Source organism: Gorilla gorilla, chromosome 13 (genome assembly GCF_029281585.2).
Source record: "Gorilla gorilla gorilla isolate KB3781 chromosome 13, NHGRI_mGorGor1-v2.1_pri, whole genome shotgun sequence".
NCBI lineage: Eukaryota > Metazoa > Chordata > Mammalia > Primates > Hominidae > Gorilla > Gorilla gorilla.
Window position 1 is genome coordinate 69,561,475 of NC_073237.2, and position 18,462 is coordinate 69,579,936.

General features: G+C 33.2%; 1 long non-coding RNA gene across 1 annotated transcript; it reads left to right on the plus strand.

The window, feature by feature from the left end:
• The first annotated feature begins 9,670 nt into the window (after positions 1 to 9,670).
• Positions 9,671 to 17,232, plus strand: LOC129524597 (uncharacterized). The gene is made up of 5 exons (XR_008668452.2): positions 9,671 to 9,770; positions 12,216 to 12,278; positions 13,221 to 13,492; positions 14,420 to 14,541; positions 17,093 to 17,232. It is a non-coding gene; the product is annotated as an uncharacterized lncRNA (long non-coding RNA).
• Positions 17,233 to 18,462: the final 1,230 nt, after the last annotated feature.

The following is an 18,462-nucleotide window of genomic DNA, read 5'->3' on the forward strand; positions in this document are numbered from 1 at the left end:
AAAACGAAATTCAGAATTCTATTTTTGGACATGGGAGTGCTGAACATGCCCTCCTACCACAAACCACTAGAAAACTGTAAAATAGAAGAAAGAACCATTCTCAAACATTGGAAACAGTTTAGGGCTGTTATCCATGATTTAAAAAAAAAAAGGAACATGATAGGCAATATGATATTCCCAGATTTCTCCCTGGAGATGTAGTCTGGACCATGACCCGGAAAGGGGGCTCCCAAGCAGAGCACATCAGTCTTGCTAAAATGGGATGACAGCAGTCAAGAGCTTGGAGAGGCTAAGGTAGCTGGTATTTGTAGGACAGAATATGACAAGAAGAGAGAGAAATGCAGAAAAGGAGCTTCATGGATCTGTATAGGAGTCACCTTGGGTCTACTGCTGAATATTAATCTGCACAGGCTAGCGCAAAATTTCATCAGGCTGGTAAAGAATTACCAAACATATATAAGCTGAACACTTATCAGAGATTACATAGGACTGGGAGATATACAAGTTACAACAAGCCAGATTGGAGACACTTTGTAAGCATGCCTCAGGGCATTCAACAGAGATTCCTGAAGGATAATACTTTAGTATTGGATCAAAGTAACACTAGAGGAAAGACATCTCTAGAACAACCACCACAAAGCAAAAATAAATAAATAAAAGGCCTCAAAAAAAAATGAGACTGATCCACAAATTACTTAACCGACTGCAAAATAAATTGCAATATTATTTAAAAGAAGGCAACATGCAAATATGTAATTTTACAATATCTGGCATCCAATAAATTATTAATTAAGATCCAAAGAGGCAAGAAGAATGTGCCCTATTTACTGGGAGAAAAATTCAACAATAAAAAGAGACTTATCAACAACAGTAATAATATTAGCAGACAATTTTACCCTAGTTATTGTAAATATGCTCAATAATTTAAAAATATAAAAAATAATGTATAGATAAGTAAAAGATATAGAAAGCAAAATGAAAATTCTAGAGCTTACAAATGCAATATCTCATTTTTTAAACAAAATTCAAATTATTTCCAATATTCTTTACATCCTCTCACCATCCCACCTTGGAGACTTCAGTTGAATGTTTGAAATGGTCCCTCAGCTCACTGATGATGTTATCCATTACTTTCATCATTTTTTCTTTCTGCTTTTGTTTTTGGTAGTTTCTAATGCTATGTAAGTCCACTACTTTTTCTTCTGTAATGCTTAATCTTCTGTTCATCTCACCCAGTGTACTTGTCATTTCAAACATTGTAATTTTCATATATTGATGTTTGATTTGAGTCTTTTAAGTATTTTCCATGTATCTACTTAACTTTCCAATCTTTCCTTGAATATATGGAATGCAGTTATAATTACCTTTTTAATGTTCTGATATACTAATTCTATCATGTATCATTTCTTGGTTAGTTTCAATTGAGTATTTTTTTCTCCTCGTTATAGGTCGTATTATTTTGTTTCTTATCATATCTTGATTGGATGACAGACATTGTGAATTTTACCCTATTGGTTGTTGGATGCTTTTGTATTTTTTTATTTTAAAATATTTAGTTGACAAGGATTAAATATATTCAAGGTGTACAATGTGATGATAAGGTATACATATATATGTATAAGGATTACCACAATCAAATTAATTAATACATTAACCACCACTTATGCCTTACTTTAAATTCCCCAGAACTTGTTCATCTTATACCTGAAAGTTTGTACTTTTTGACCAACATCTCCCCATATCCTTTTCCTCCCATCCACTGAAAACCACCCTTCTACTGTCTGCTTCTATGAGTTCAACATTTTCAGAATCACATATAAGTAATATCATACAGGATTTATCTTTCTATGTGTGGGTTCTTTCACTTCCTATAATGTCTTCCAGGTTCAGACGTGTGTTGCAAATGGTTAGGATACCCTTCTTTTTTATTATTGAATAATATTCCATTATGAATATGTACCACAATTTCTTTATCCACTGTACCATCAATCTTTATCTCTGGATGGAAAATTAGGTTGTTTCTATATTTTGGCTATTATGAATAATGCTGCAATAAACACCAGGATGCATACATCTCTTTGAAATCCTGATTTCATTTCCTGTGGATACATACCCAGAAGTGAGGTTTCTAGACCATGTTGTAGCACTATTTTTATTTTTTTGAGGAAGCGCCACACTGTTTTCCAAAATGGTTGTACCAATTTACCTTCCTACCCACAGAATAGAAAAGTTCCCTTTGTTCCACAACCTAATCAAAACTTGCCTTTTTCATAATAGCCAGCCTAATAGGTGTGGGGTGATATCTCACTGTGATTTTGATTTGCATTCCTCTCATGATTAGTGATATTGAGAAACTTTTCACATACATTTTTTCCATTTGTAGGTCTTTGGAAATATATCTACTGAAGTTATTTGCCCACATTGTAATTGAATTTTGGGTTTTGGGTTTTTTTTTTTTTTTTGCTATTGAGTTGTATGAGTTCTTCCTGTATTTTGGATATTAAATCCTACTAGGACATATGATTTGAAAATATTTTCTCTGATTTAATCGATGCCTTTTTATTTTGTTGATAGTTTCCTTTGCTATGTGGAAACTGTTTTAGTTTGATGTAGTCCCACTTGTTTGTTTTGGCTTCTGTCGCCTGTGCTTCTTTTTTGTCATATCCAAAACATCATTGCCAAGGCCAAAGGCAAAGGGCTTTTTCCCTATGTTGTTGTCTAACAGTTTTATAGTTTCTGACCTTACGTTTCTTTTATATGGTATAGGACAAAGTTCCAATTCTTTTCTTTTGCCTGTGGATATCCAGTTTCCTCAAAACCATTTATTGAAGAGACTTCCCTTTCCTCATTATGTATTATTGGTGCCTTGGTATTAGTTAAATATCATTTAACTCTGTTCCTGAATAGCTTAGAAACAGTTTACTTTTCAACTGTTAGGTGGAAACGGACCTGTTCAATCGGGAGCTAATTTTGCCCCATTAATGAGGTAAATGTCTTTTGGGAACGCTCTCCAACGCCTTTTGAATTATCAGGTTATCTGGTGTGGTTGATGAGAATGGGAACTATTTCAAGTGTGAGTTTCAGGGCTTGATCTCTTTAACCCTTCGGGTGGTTCTATCCCCAGGCTTGGATAGTTCCCTCACATTTGTGCATTCAGCTGAAGACTCTAGAGGAACCCTTTGCAGATCTCTGAGACACTCCCTCTGCACAACTGTCTCCTGTCAGGTATATGCTCTGCAAAGTTTAGCTGTCTCTGCCTTTCTGAACTCCCAACGTCATCTTCTCAACTCATAGAGAAGGCTAGGCTCCTTTTGGGAATTTCCTTCCTTTGCCAAAGGCTGTAAACCCTATGGCAAAGAGTTAAGGTGGTATGCTGGGGCAACTGCAGGCTCACCTCCTTTATTTCTCATCTCTGAGATTGCCATACTTTGTTGCCTGATAGGCATTGTCTTAAACACTGTTGTTTTATATTTTTTGTTTCTCTCTCTCTCTCTTTTTTTTTTTTGTCATAGTTTTGGGTGGAAGTGTATATCCAGTTCCTGTAGTTTCCTTAGGCTGAAAGTGGAAATTCCTTCCGCTCTAAAAAAAAATCAGATTAAAGAAAAAAAATCCCACTCCTTTTTCTGTAACTTATCTTCTATCATTAATTTTACATCTTCTTTTCTCAATTTGAGAGTAACACATTATAAAAATGTAGCTTCAACAGGGAGACTTTTTCAGACTCTTATTGTCTATTGTTAACTATTGACATGAGTTTTCTATTCATTCACTTCATTTTATTCTAAAACAAAGTTTTGTTAGGCTAATATACTAATGGGTCCTTATGATAAAATATAGATAATACAGAAAGAAATTAAAAATAAATTTTAAAAATGTTTCTTGATAAATTGGTTTATAACATCTTTTCAAAATACAGCTTGGTCAAACATAAATATTCCTAGTAACCACACAAAATAATTAATTAAAAACAGACAATAAAATGTCTAATTGGTGCCTTATTACACAAAAAGTCTATACTAAAATATAGACATTGAAGCCAAAAAAGGATTTTTAAAGAATCAAAGCAGATTAAAAACCAAAATTTCTTAGAAAATTGTATTCTACATTAACAAAAAATCCAGTTAAAATTATTCTGATGTATACAAAACTTGGTATGTTAAATAGCATTAAAAAACTGAATTTTTAGAAAATATATTTTATATATTCCACTGAAAGCAAGAAGCTGAATAGTTATTTATAATTATGAATTTAGAATCAAATAAAGCAAAGAAGGCTGAAGGTGGAAATAAACATGAAAAATATACTAAAAATGTCACATATGCCATGCAAGTGGTTGGATTGTTCTAAAACGATTCCCTGATTCACAGAAATCATCACTGTTGTGAAAAAATATTAGAATGCTTTCAAGCACTTCATTGTTTTGGATACTGTGTCAGAATCAACTAGTTTGGGGCCAATTTTTATTTGTCTTTATTGTTTATTTCTAAAAATGCTTCACAATGTTTATCCCCGTGAGAATCTACTTTAATCATATTAATTCATTTTTTCTTTTTAAAAGAATTATAGGCAAATTATATAATATATAAATCATATTACATACAATTTATTTGGAACATGCACATTTTAGGAAAATATGATGACCATCCATAATTTACCTGCCATTCTCCCTTCATTAGTAATTTATTAAAAAATTTGTTATTGTAAATGCTTATTGAATCATTATTTGCAATTTAGGTTATGCCCTTTTTGTATTTCTTAAGTAGAACTTACTGGATTCAGTTTTAAGACAGTTTTTCATCTGCTTTTCACATGTTATAAAGTGGCTTTTCAAAATGTATGGACTGGCCCCCAGTGAGCACATGTTTGTTTCACTGTTCTGTCTACAGAATGTCACTTCTTCAATGAATGCTAGTAGCTATCTTAAGTGTAGTTTCCCTTTGTACAAATAACATTACCTTTCTCTGCTGTTGACCTTATAGTTCACTTCTGTGCAAGTTACTCATACATTAGAAAAATTCCCTTATGAAGGTGACTTCATTGCTAAATCTTTCTAAATATGATCTACAAAATTTGTAACACTGCAGAAAGTGATTGATAAGAGATAATCTTCTAAAGAATGTCATCCAAAGAAGGCTAGTTTGGGTATTGAAAGATAAATATATTGATTTTTATTTTATATGTACTTCTTCACCATACCAAAATTTGTTGACTTCTTAACTGCCCAGTGAAAAAATAATATCACTACTGTTTTATATTTCCAGGTAAGTGGCTCAAGGAAGTGAACTAATAGAGAATGCCACACCAGAGGATATTAAATGCTCCTAGAAGTTGTTGTGGAGGAGAAATACTGAGCATTTCTCTAATTAAAACCCTTGGTAAAATATTCTGAAAGAGAAAGCAGATAGAAGTAGATTTATTATCTTCATTTTAAAATAATTTCAGGAATTTCCTTGGAAGCTGCCTTTCGTGATGTTATTAAGGTCACTCATCGTATTTCCTGAAGTGCTGTTCTTCCTTCCTAGTTTCCTCTTTATTTCCTACTTTATGGCTTTTGTATATTGCTGGGCTACACTCTTTGGCCAAATTTTGTTTTTTAAAACCGAGAATTATAAAAGCAAAAGCTCACGTGAAAGTTAGTGATGTAATGGTTTTGTGAATATTAACTAATTTTACCTTTAAACATTACTATGGGGTGTATACTGATATTTTACTTTAACAAAGAAGGAAATTTAGCTAGAAAATCTAAGTAACTTACTTAAGATTGCACATCTCTAACTGGTAGAGCCAGAAATTGGATTCATTGAGCCCTGGCTCCAGAATTTATGTTCACTGCTACTATACTTTTCAGGCTTTATGATTGTTTTGATAGTTCTTAATTCCAAGAAAATAAGGGAGGGAGGGTGAAAAACAGGAATAAAGGAAATAAGACAGGAAGAAAAGAAGAACGGACAACTGGTCTACACTTGTGATGGAAAATTGATTTTTTTTTTTTGCTCAACATCCCAGTTATCTATCATTTTAATGTCACAGGACACAAACTGATTCTTCAGTTTGTTAGAGTATTGATTTCTTTAAATTTCTGCTGTGGTTGTTTCCAAATAAGATATTAATATTTAACAGCCATCTAAAGGAAAAGAGGTAGACAGTTTGACAGAAATTAAACTAGTGAGTTTGGAGGTGGACTGCAGCGGTACCACAGTATTCAAACTGGTTCTTGTTTTGTTCCGTGTTTTGTTTTTTTTTTTTTTTGCGTTGTTGTTTGTTTTGTTTGTTCGTTTGTTTGTTTTTAACATTGACTTTCTTGCTTTATTTCAATATGCTTAGCGTAGGCTTACTGAAGAAATTTTGAAAAAAAATCATGCACACAGATTTTTTTTTAATTGCTGGCGTCTTCATTCCTACCTTTTCTGGGGGAGAAAAACAGTGTGGAATACATATTTGGAAATAAATGTGTACACCTAGACTCAGTATGTGAGACATGGACATAATAAAGTTCCACCCAATTATTAAGCATCAAGGTTACAGAGTTTCAGTTCCTAAAAGCAACGTGACATTGGAAATAACGAATGCAGATTTCAGTAACTAACCTATTCAACCAAGGAGGAAAAATCCAGATTTTTTTGAATTATGGTGTATTCTAAGGAATGGTATTTTTAACTTTATTTTGAGATATTGTATTATTTTTCTTTCTATTAGGAAATACTCTTTTTACCTTTCCAGTGGAGCTTGTCTTCATTTAGCTTTAAAGCTAACTAGTTTTCTGTTTACTATAAGATACTATTTCATTACTATTTTCAGTGCTGTTCAATGAATAGATTGCTTAGCTAACTTAATATATTCTCTGTTAAATGATACACCTCAATTTTATTAAAACCTTGATTTACAAAAAGCTGCTTTTGTGGGTTACTTTTTCCTTTAAAGTGAAAAAAACCTAATTCTATTTTGGGAAAAGAATATAGAATTAGTAGATTCTGATTTTGTAGAATGTTGAGGGATATCATCCAATAGCAATAATAATGTATCCTGTTAAGTATGTTTAAACAGTAGACTGTATGTTAACACTGCTCCTCTTGAAATTACAACTTTCTCTTTACATCACGTGATTTATTATGTAAACTTGAGTATACTGACCATACAGATTTTTCTTATCTCTGTAGTAATTCACAAGAATGGCTTTTCTTTAATAATGATAGTGTATAGCATGCCTGTCAAATTTCTAAAATTGATTTACAATTATTCCCATTAATCCTCCAAGCTCACCAATAAGGTAGGTGATGTGAGCTACCTAGCCACTGGAGGTAAGTGAAACAGAAACATGAAAAGTGGCTATTTCTGGCTTCTCCAGTAAGTGGCAAGAACCAGTAATGAAAATCTAAGCCCAAGGAACCAGTTAGTATCTGTGCCTTAACATATTCCTAACACAATAATCTTAGAGTATTTGGAAAACACAATTTGAGGACAATGTGAAGTAATAATAGAGCAAGACTCTTCTGACCTTCGAGGGCACCTTTTGTCTATTAAATTGTTATCCTTACAGAGCTTCTCCAACCCCATCCATTTCATAAAGATCAAGGCATGGTTTTCATAAAAACCGAGCTGGGTCAAAATACTCATGATTATTTAAAACTTTGAAACAATACTCACAGGCCATACTCATTTCTTATTTGATATGTTTATAAATATACTTTGACATTGATTATTTTCTGCTTCTACCACTAAACATCTGACTTGTTTAAACTCACATTTGAGCATTTGGAAGCAAGAGCAGGCATGCAAAATATGTGATAGAATGTGATGTCCAAAATAACAAATTTTGAGGCTAGTTATTTTTTTCTAAGTTATATATAACAATGCTTAACCTATTTGTGGTTAAGTATCACTGTAAGACTGATTGGAGAATAAATTTAGGTAAGATAAATTTTACCAAGAAGTAGAGAGTAATATCTATGATAGAAGAAAAATACAACTTGTATTTATTTATTAATGGTTGAGATCAATCTTTTATCATGAAATATATTATTTCAAAATATACTCATTCAAAATATGTTGTCATAGCCTTAATTACTTCCTATTTTGTTAAAGTAACTGGGAAATAATTTTGGGTCAGAGTTACAGAATAGTATTGAAATACTCTATCAGACTTTATATCTTTTATGCAATAATTTATGGAGATTTCCTTTCGAGAGAGCAAATTAGCATTCCTAAAAACAAGGGCTAGCTTTTCTTTTGTTATTAACACCTAACATTCACTCTTGAAATTTTATCATAGTTTTACAAGTTACAATTAATCAAACCACTTTGCCACTAACTGGCAGTTGTTGCCAAAGTTTTATGGCAAGTATTTCCATTTATTAAAGGATGTACACATTCATTTCTCTTGAATATTTATTTATCTTATAATGTTCATCTAACAGCAATTCAACACCTCTCTGCTTCCCTTTTTTGCGTAAAGTGGATTCCTGTGTAATCAATAATTTCTAACAGTACAAAGACTTAAGAGAGCAATGAATTCTCAAAGCTGAGGTTATTCACAGCTCGGCTAACACACTTATACTAACTGAACAAGTTCTCCTTCCACATTTTCAAATGTGTCTCTGAGTCTCTAACCACTCCTGTCCATTCACCCTCCCCCAATATTATTTATCTTTCCACTCCCACACCCTTTCTCATTGGCATCTTATCTATTCTTACAGTTCCAACCGCCATCTGTTGATATCTTCCTAATCTGTATCTTCAAAATAGACTTCTATTTCAGACTTGTATAATTTAATGGGAAGCAGATGTCTCACAGACACCTCAAGCTCAACGTCCTGTTCCCACCCTCTCACTTTCTATTGAAACTGTCTCTGCTGTCTGTACTCCCTTCCTTGTTCTTTTGCACGTAAGTACGATCATACAAAACCCTATTTAATAGACATGATAAGACCCTTTAATGTCTGTTACTGACCACATTTAATTAGTCACTGAGTTTTGATAAATTACATATCCTAAAATGTTTCTGTTTCTACTTTTTATGTCTTTGGGTCAGTCCCTTATTTTTGTGTGTGTGGACATTAATATAGGATTTCTTGACCTCGACAATATTGACGTTTTGGGCTGGATAATTCCCTGTGGTGGCAGGCTGTCCTGTGCATTGTAGTATGTTTATAGTATTACGGGCTTCTACTCAATAGATGTCAGTAGCACTCCCATCTTTTTCGGTTGTGAAAATAAAAATATCTCTAGATGTTGATAATTGACCCCTGAGGGGCAAAATCACCCTTTACTGAGAATAACTAAAATATTATAATACAATTGCTTATTAACTTGTTCCTACATTTTTTCCAGTCCATCCTCCACAAAAGTTAATTTTTCGAAATTAACTCCCCTGTTTAAAACCTGTCAGTGACTCCACATGGCCTAAAGCCATTGCCCAAATGTCCTTAAGCCATTTATTGCCTCACTGATCCATTTTCTTTTGACTTGTGAATGTTACTCAAAGAGACAAGAGTTAACTCTGAAAACTTTGTATTTAATACAATACATGGTACAGACATCCTAACAAACATTCTTACATTCTTAACGCTAATGTTTAACCATAACTTCTAGGTAGCTTTGACTAAATTTAGAAATATATTTAATTACCCCAACTCTTTCTTTCCTTGATTTCTTGTATTATATTTCTATATAGCTGGACCAGACAGAAGACTACAGTTCAATAAGAAGGAAACACATTCATTTTCAGTATTGTTAATAAAGAAGCTTACCTAAAAGAAGGAAATCAAAACAAGGTCTGTAAGCTGTAAATTTTAATTCCTGTTCTCCTTTCCAAATTATGTTGAGAAAACAGAGAAACAAAAACAACTGCCCTACAGAAAGGACAGCATATATTTCAATGTACAATTCAGAAGCACCTGCATTAGTCAGAAATGCCATAGCAGTAACCTGACCTATTGTTAGAAATCTAGCAAGTACATTTTTCATTGTTCCCCAGTGGGACTTTATGCCAACCAGTATTGATTATGAGAGTTTCAAACTTCTACTAGATTCTACTGTCACTTAGTTGGTAATTATTTCAGCCCAACAATAAGATGATTTAGAGTTGTGAAAATAAATGGACGGAGGCTATGCAGACTGGGTTAAACTGCCCAATACTTGGGCAAGCCTTATCTGAGTTCTCCTTTGATATCAGAGCATGAGATCTTCCCAGTATAGATATTTCTGTAAGACTTTTGCATTCTTAACTTTTAATTAGTCATGGAAACCATTGCTTTAATTTCTTTAAAGTATGATATGTTCAGTTGCTATAAGAACTTAATGTAACTCAGTATAGTTCAGAGGGATACCTAGAGTTTGCACAAACATAGACATAAGGTGATGTGAAGCAGGACCTAAGGTAAATGGGAAAGAATAAGTAGGCATTGGTAAAAAGGAGCATACACAGGAATAGAAATGGGATGTCACCTGGTTCCAATAAGTATATAGGATTTTTACCTCTTTGAAATAGAGACTAGTAGAGATATTTTGTTTTGCTTCCTCTAACACAGCATTTCTACTAAGCTCCTGTAAGCCATCTATTTCTTCCTCAGTTGGCAAGTGCATTTACAACTTTCATCAATATAGTGTGTGGTAAAAAGGGTGGGCTTTGGAGGCAGGCTGCTTATACTCAAATTCCAAGTGTACCACTTGCTAACCGTGTGGTGTTGGGTAAGTCATTTAACTTCTCTGTGCCTAGGTTTTCTCATCTGGAAATTGTGGTGGTAATAATGCTACTGATCTCATAAGATTGTGATATTGAATTAATGACCCATGTAAAATGCTTATAACATTGCCTGCTAATGAGCAGCCATTCAGTAAATGCCATCTATTACTATCCAGCACAGACTCATACAGCTAAATATTAATACAAAGACAAAGGCAGGTAGCACCTCAGTAGTCAGTCTCAGATGGCCAGGGCATTCCTGACACAAATGGGAACAACTTCAAATAACTCTTCTTTCTTTCTGTTCTACCTTCTTTCAGGTATCTGTTTCCTCTTCATGTGAAATTTGTAGTACTCAATTGTCTCCTAGTTTACCTTATGGTTTTGATGCCTTCGACACTTGGCCTAAGTTCAGAGCTTGAAATAAGAAAAAATAAAGTCAGTTACATCTTTTACTTGTAATTTTAAAAGGTCCTGGGTGATGGCTTTCAAATATGAATACTCCATAATGTGTCAAGATTTTTCTAGAAAAGTTTGGCCAAGGAGCATGGATTTGTCTGCTGTGTTCACTAGCTGTTAACAGATAATTTCTTCTTTTGATTTTTCCATTCTATTTTGTTCTAAATCATCTCTTCCTCCCTTGTTTCCTAACATCTTATTCTTTTTTCACTAACTTGACATTTTGCAATGCTTATTAGACAAACGTTATTCACAGAATTTGGAAGCTTTTGCCTGATATCCTATAGACTTCAGGAGAAAGGTACTATGGAAAACATTACTGTAGTTATTATTAACAATAGCGATAATAGCACACCACAGCTGTGAAAGAAATGGGAGGAAGTGCATCCAAGTGCTTTTGCAGACATTTTAAGGTTCACACAGCAGAAGCTTAGAAATAGATCTCCTCTTGTATTTTGGCCAAACCAAATCTATCTCTCGATTTATGTTAATTATAACTAAAAACCGAATTCCCAAGGTCTTGGTCTTTTCATCTCCTCATTTAGAGCTCATTCTTTTTCACTGGCTAGTAATTACTGTCCAATGTCCTGACCACCCAGCTGTGCTCTGACAATGTTACCTAGTTTTAGCAATGCCATCTTCTGCTGAGGTGAGCACTCTTTCCTGCTGCTTAGTGACCGTTAAATCACCCCACAAAGATGCAAATACCTGGCTCCTTAGTGCAAAAAGAGATGGCAGTATAAGTCATCTATTTTTGCATGATGCAAGTAAAACTTACATATGAGGAGCAAATGAATTAGATTTTTCTGGATATTTGTTTCTCAAGATTGTATTTAAAGGTTTAGATCGTATGGCCAGGGAAGGCACCTCTGCAGCTTACCACAAATGGTTCTAAATAATTTTCCAAACAAGTGCTAAATTGCTAAAGGAAGAAATTTCATGTTTCTTAAAAAAGTATGAGAGGAAATAAAACCCTGATACATGTCACTTTAATAATCATTTAAAGTAGAGTCTGGAGTTCTGTTTTTTAATTGACACCTTCTCTTCCTTCTACCATTTGCAAAATGTACAAAAGAAGATGGTCATTACTTTTGGAGCCAACAAATCACTAACTTTCAGCATGACCTATTGACTCCAGGTAAAGCAGCCCCAAAAGTGTGATTTTTAATCATATATAAGTGAGCCCTCATAACCTTATTTCATTTTATCATATCTTTCACATCTTCAAATTCTCCCCAAAAGAAAGTTAGTTTTCAGCTAGTCACATGATTAGGAATTTAGACACATGATTTAGCCCATAAAGAGGAAGATATAAATGACTAAAAATAAACCTTATGTATCCACATTTTGAGATGCGTTAGTGGAACCACTTACCATGAAATCACATTTTGGCATTGGTAAATATTATCATTTTTGAAACACTTGATGAGAAATTTGTGGTATAAAATCTGTTAAAGGATTCTACCCTTTAAAGGAAATTTCAGAACGATCAAGCTACTTCTTGTAGCTAAAGCTTTCTCTGTTTGATGGTTCTGGAAGCCTTGTCTTTAATATGTTTATGTTAATTATAGATATCAAAGGTAATTATACAAAGGTAAAAAAGTGAAATATCCATTTATCTGAAGAATGAAAGTTACATTAAGTGGTAGTAATTTACTGTTATTTTCCAAGAAATTGTTCAGCTATTTTCAATTTATGTAAGTTATAGTCTTGATGGAAGATTGTTTCAGCAACTACTTAGGTCAAATGGGGTTTTTGGCTCTTTAGAGCTGCATTGTCCAGTATAGTACCAGTAGCTGTACTTGACCATTAAGCACTTGAAATGTGACCAGTCTGAATGGCAATTTGATGTCAGTGTAAAATAGACACTGGATTTCGAAGACTTAATACCAAAGAAATGTAAAATATCTTATTAATAATTTCTATATTGATTTCATCTTAAAATAATTATTTGGATACAATGGGTTAAATAAAATGTATTATAATTTCCTGTGTTTCTCTTCATATTCTCAAGGAAAAATTAAAATTTTAAATGTATATCTAACTCATTATATTTCTATTAAATTATTCTGCTTTGGAGAATTAAACATTGTTGACAGCAGAGATCCCAGGAGAAAGAAGAGAAAAGAATGAAGAGGACAATATGGGTTTGTGTCCAAATGCATCTCTTTATTCTGGTATCTGAACAATATATAGAGAGAGCTACCAATAGGAGCAAAAAAAAACAAACAAAAACAACAACAACAACAAAAACAAAACAAAAAAAACCGTTTTCACGAGGAACTTTGAGGATACAATCATCTCTGCTTGGGAGCCACTGACACAGAATACAAAAGAAATGAACATGAAGAGGTTTGCATTTTTCTTGCTGCACATTAGGCTATTAAACATCCTGCACACCTTCTGTGGCTTCTTTCAGATAATCTTCTACACTGCAACTAGGGGAGGCTATTGAATGTGATGGTCCCCTCAGATGCCTAGAGGAAGATGAACAATGGTAATCAGATATCCTAAAGTTATCTTTAGGGCACTGGCAAAATAGCAGCAATGCCTGGTGGAAGCTGACTTTGTGCATACACATGAGAGCCCACAGAAAACTTCAAACTTCACGGTGGGCTGCAGAAACAATTTGGGAAGATAGTATGAAGAGCCAAATTCCTATTGCCATTATGTCACTCCATAGGTACCTATAAACTAGGGAAACTTGGAAAAAAATTAGAGTCCCCAGATTTACTCTTCAGTGGTCAAAGTAAGAAGGAATATTGAGATTTGAATTTTAATTACTACCTTCTGTTTTCTTTCAAACAATAATTTTCAATTATCATTAGGTTTTTTTTTGAGCTACTAGCTGCTATTTTAAAATAAAACATTACTTTTGGATAACTTATTTCTTTTCAACAATTGAAACTTTATTTTCCTATACAATATTTGGGAAAATTCATTTCTCCCTGTGGGTTTATTTTGTTCCATTTGTTCTCCAGTGCTGGGCCTGGTTAAGAAACTTTTCTTTGACCTTTTTGGACATTTATTTCTCTCAGCTCCTCTTACAATTATTTAAGGCCCAATTCTTATTGTAAGTTCCTAATTGATGCAGGTAGTTGAATGAAAATCACCCCTTGCCACTCCCCCAATTCGCTTTCTGAATTGGAGAGAGAGGATAGCTGGAGGTGTTGTCCGTGTCTGTGGATGTGGTGGGGAGGAGTCAGAAAGTGGAAACATGGACATATTTTTGTTAGAGCTCTAAATCTAGTGATACATCATTGATTTTGTCTCTGCCAGGAAATAAAACCTTCAGCTGCAGCTAAGAATTTGGAGGTTACTGAAGGAGGTTACTTTTTCAAGAGCAGAAGTAAGGATTCCACTGAATTTGCTCACCAAAGAAAACTTACTGAAGAATACAGGTTGTCTACTGTGTTTTTCTTATTTTTTTTGTGGAGGTTATTTGATCATGTTTATTTGAAAATTGACCCCTGTATGACAATCCATTCTGTTGAGTTTATTGTTAAAAGAGCAGGAATGATTAATGACTATAGTGAAATTATGGATTCCTATTGTTGCTAAGCTAATATTGTAAGAACCAGCTAAATCTTATAATATATGATACATTTATGTGTGGTATTCTTTGGTATAGAAATGATTGTGTAAATGCTGACGCTATGGGGTTTACCTTCTGCCTAAATCAACATCAGTGCTAAAAATACATATAAATAAGGTGAATATTTTGAATTTATTTAAGGCCCTTCTCCAAAAAAGAATAATAATTTAAATTTTTTTGTAGAACTATGAGAAAAGCTAACTAATTTGCGTAAACTGAGGAGCACAATTGGAAATAGAGCAAAATTATTTATTATTTTTAAGTGAATGCAAGTTTATTAAGAAAGTAAAGGAATAAAAGAATGGCTACTCCATAGGCAGAGCAGCAAAAATTATTGAATTTTTAAGTGAATATAATCATATTGCTTTGACTTATTGTCATCTATTTGTAAGAAATAGCTATTCCACAATCTTCTTAATGTTTAAATATTTTGTAATAAACATATTAATATTGTATATTATGTTATTCATATATATTAATAATAACTAATAAATATATATTTCTTATTATGTACCTGATATTGGAGTAAGTATTGAGCCTGTGAGGTGAGTAACATTATTATGTGATTTAACAAATGAGGAAACTAAAGTCCTTAAAAATGGTGGCTATTGTTGACATATGTTGTTTTGAATGCTTTCCTTCCTGTTCCCCATCATTTGGCAGGAGTTCCTTGGGAAATGACTCCTCCACTGAATGCAATCAAGTTAAAACTATCAAGCCATATACTTTTCTGCCTTCTATAAGAATAAATGATGGTCAAATGTTCTTTCTTTCAGGAACATAAATCTTAAGCAGACTTACATAAGGAAGGGAAGTGGTTGAATCTGAGGTAATTCCATGGTGGTCTTTGAAGAAAGCCTTCCATGAGTTCCCAGTCCATATCCTCCAAAGGGTTTCTTGGATATGCTTTATTTATGCCTAATTTTCCAGTTTTCTCTTTAATATTGTGTGCTCTAATATTTTATTCTCTCTCTTTTTTTTGCTTCACTTAGTTAGAATTTCTTTCAGCCAATGAAGAATTCTAATGAGAAGCATGAATCTGTAATTTTGCATATTCCAGAACAGTTATGATCTAAACATTACATCCTGTTGTATCCCTAAGTACTTGAAATCTGGATATTCCAGTTTCAACAACGAGATCTTAAAATTGTAATTCCCATATCATGTTATACATAAAGTACCAGGCGATCACTGTACTTTGTTAGCCTACTTGCAGGCTTTGAATTATTATGTTGGAAAATGTGGTCACTTTGAGTACATTGCCTTTGAATCATGAGTAGCTGGAGATTAATTATATTCTTCCAACTTATTGGGCTTTGTGACCTTTACTTATTTATTCATTTATTTGGTACATTTCCTTTAATGATTTCAACTTCTGTTCCTGTGACCTGTACTGCAGTCTTTCGCTTTATATGCAAAGATTCTGCAATCATTGGATATTTTTCCATTAGATTTTTAAATTGAGATGCAATTCACATACCTTTGCATAATTTTTATTATTTTTAAAATGTACAATTCATTGTTTTTTAGTATAGTATATTCACAATGTTCTGCAACCATCATAACTGTCTAATTCCAGAATATTTTTATAACTTCAAAAAACCCTATTCCCATTGACAATCACTTTCCATTCTTTTTTCCCCCAGCCTCTACAAATCACTAATTTATTTTCAATCCAGTTACACTGTTTAAATATCTTAACATTTTTCCTTTTATAAGACAATTGTTCTTTTATTTCTTCAACTTATATTAAATGCTTAGGCATTCTCTACTTTTATCCACTGACAAAAAATCAAGACATGTTTTCCTAATAGCAACTGAAAGAGATAAAACAACTACAAAACATTTCATCCCATATTTTTTTCAGACCTCCTTAATTCTCCTTTTAAAATTATTAATTTATTTCTGAGCTTGGGAAATTGTATAACATTATGATTGAATTTTATCTGATTCTGGACAAATAAAAAATGACAACAGATTGAAAAGATATGAAAAGTCAGATTCAATAACCTTCCATATAGTCATTTGGGTTTTTTTCAGCTTCCAATCCCACACTTCCTTGACCTAAAATAGATAAGGAAAGTCTCATCTTTAATTAAACAACTTGAAGTAATTTGGATTTTTTTGAATATACACTATTTCTCATGATCTTTTTAAGGCCACTTCTGAAATAAAAATATTTTATTGCAAGCTTTGGATAAATATGCAGTTAAGAAGTATGACATAATTATGTCCATTTACCCATGTATAGTTTTCAAGTAATAATTATTGTTTTCCCCTGCCTATTCTAGAAAAGATTTTAAGTAGCTGTGTTTTTAAATTTAGTAATTTTTAACTTGAATCTCCACTGTTCTCAGACAGCATATCAGCTCCTGCTTTCCAGACAAACTTCCTGGGTCTTGGGAAGAAGAAAGCCTCAGACTAAGAACTGTCTCTGGAATCAGACAGCCTGAATTCAAATCCCATCTCTATTCTTACTAGTCATATGAACACAGGCAAGTCATTTAACTTCTTTGTGTCTCAGTTTTCTTATATATAAAATGGGAATAATATAACTTACGTAGAAAATTTGTTATCAGTATATGAATTAATAAGAGTAAAGTTCTTAAAATTGTGAGCAATATATTCCAAGGGCTCATTTTATACTATCAATTGTGAATTAGAGCTATCCTTTCTTATCTCATCAACTCGATTATTGAGACAGCAATAGCTTAATTAAAATACATCTAAACCGACCCCACACCAAAAATTAGTTGTTCAACTAAATTGTTGAACAACTGTTAAGTGATGAGCATGTTGATATGTTCTTTCCTTGTTTTCTTTCCATTTCCTGACAACCCTGTAAGTTGGGTAGTATTTTCATTTTACCAATGGATAAGCCATCTTTCCGAGTGGCTAAGTAACCTGCTCATGGCTTGGATATTCTTTACATTACTTTCTTTCCAAAAATTCCCCTGTTGAAGTGATTCCTAATGACTGCGAGAATTCCAAAAGCCCAAATAAATAAACTTTCTGGTGTTTTTAAAGTCTCATTCTTAATGTGATCTCAGATTTTGGTCCTATCATTTGGTCTTGTCATATCTTCTTTATAGCAAAGTTTAAGTAGGAGAGCACTGTAGGACCACGTGTAGAAAGCATATAAAAACCAGAAAAACAGTCATATAAAATTCATTTCAGGAAGCAAGAACCTATGTTTTTAAAAATCTGTCACACGGCCAGTGTTAGGGTTCTTAAGGTCTAAACTAAAGGTATCTCATTCAAAATTTTAATTCTATGTTTATTTCTAAAAATGGAGAAGGTAGTGAAGAATGAAAGAGAAGCAAAACAGATCTTGCAGGTTGTGCTCACCACGGTGAAAATCATTATTTGCAACTCCCACAGGAGAACCATATCCATTCAGCTCACTTTGGGCCACCTGTGGAGCCTGATAACCAGGGAACAGAGAATCTGTTGAGATCCAAATTTGTGTGCCAGGTAATAAACTCCCCAGGATAAGCATCACACATCATCCTAAAGTAGCAATTTTACCGACTGTAAGCAATTTAGAACAGTCTTTATATTAAAATCTATTAAAGTCTTAAAGGAGCACATATATTGAATCACTTTAAAAAATATAACATCAGGGTCCCCGTTGGAAAGAGCTATTATACCCTGTATTAGTCCATTCTCGTGTTGCTAATAAAGCTACATCTGAGACTTGGTAATTTCTAAAGGAAAGAGGTTTAAT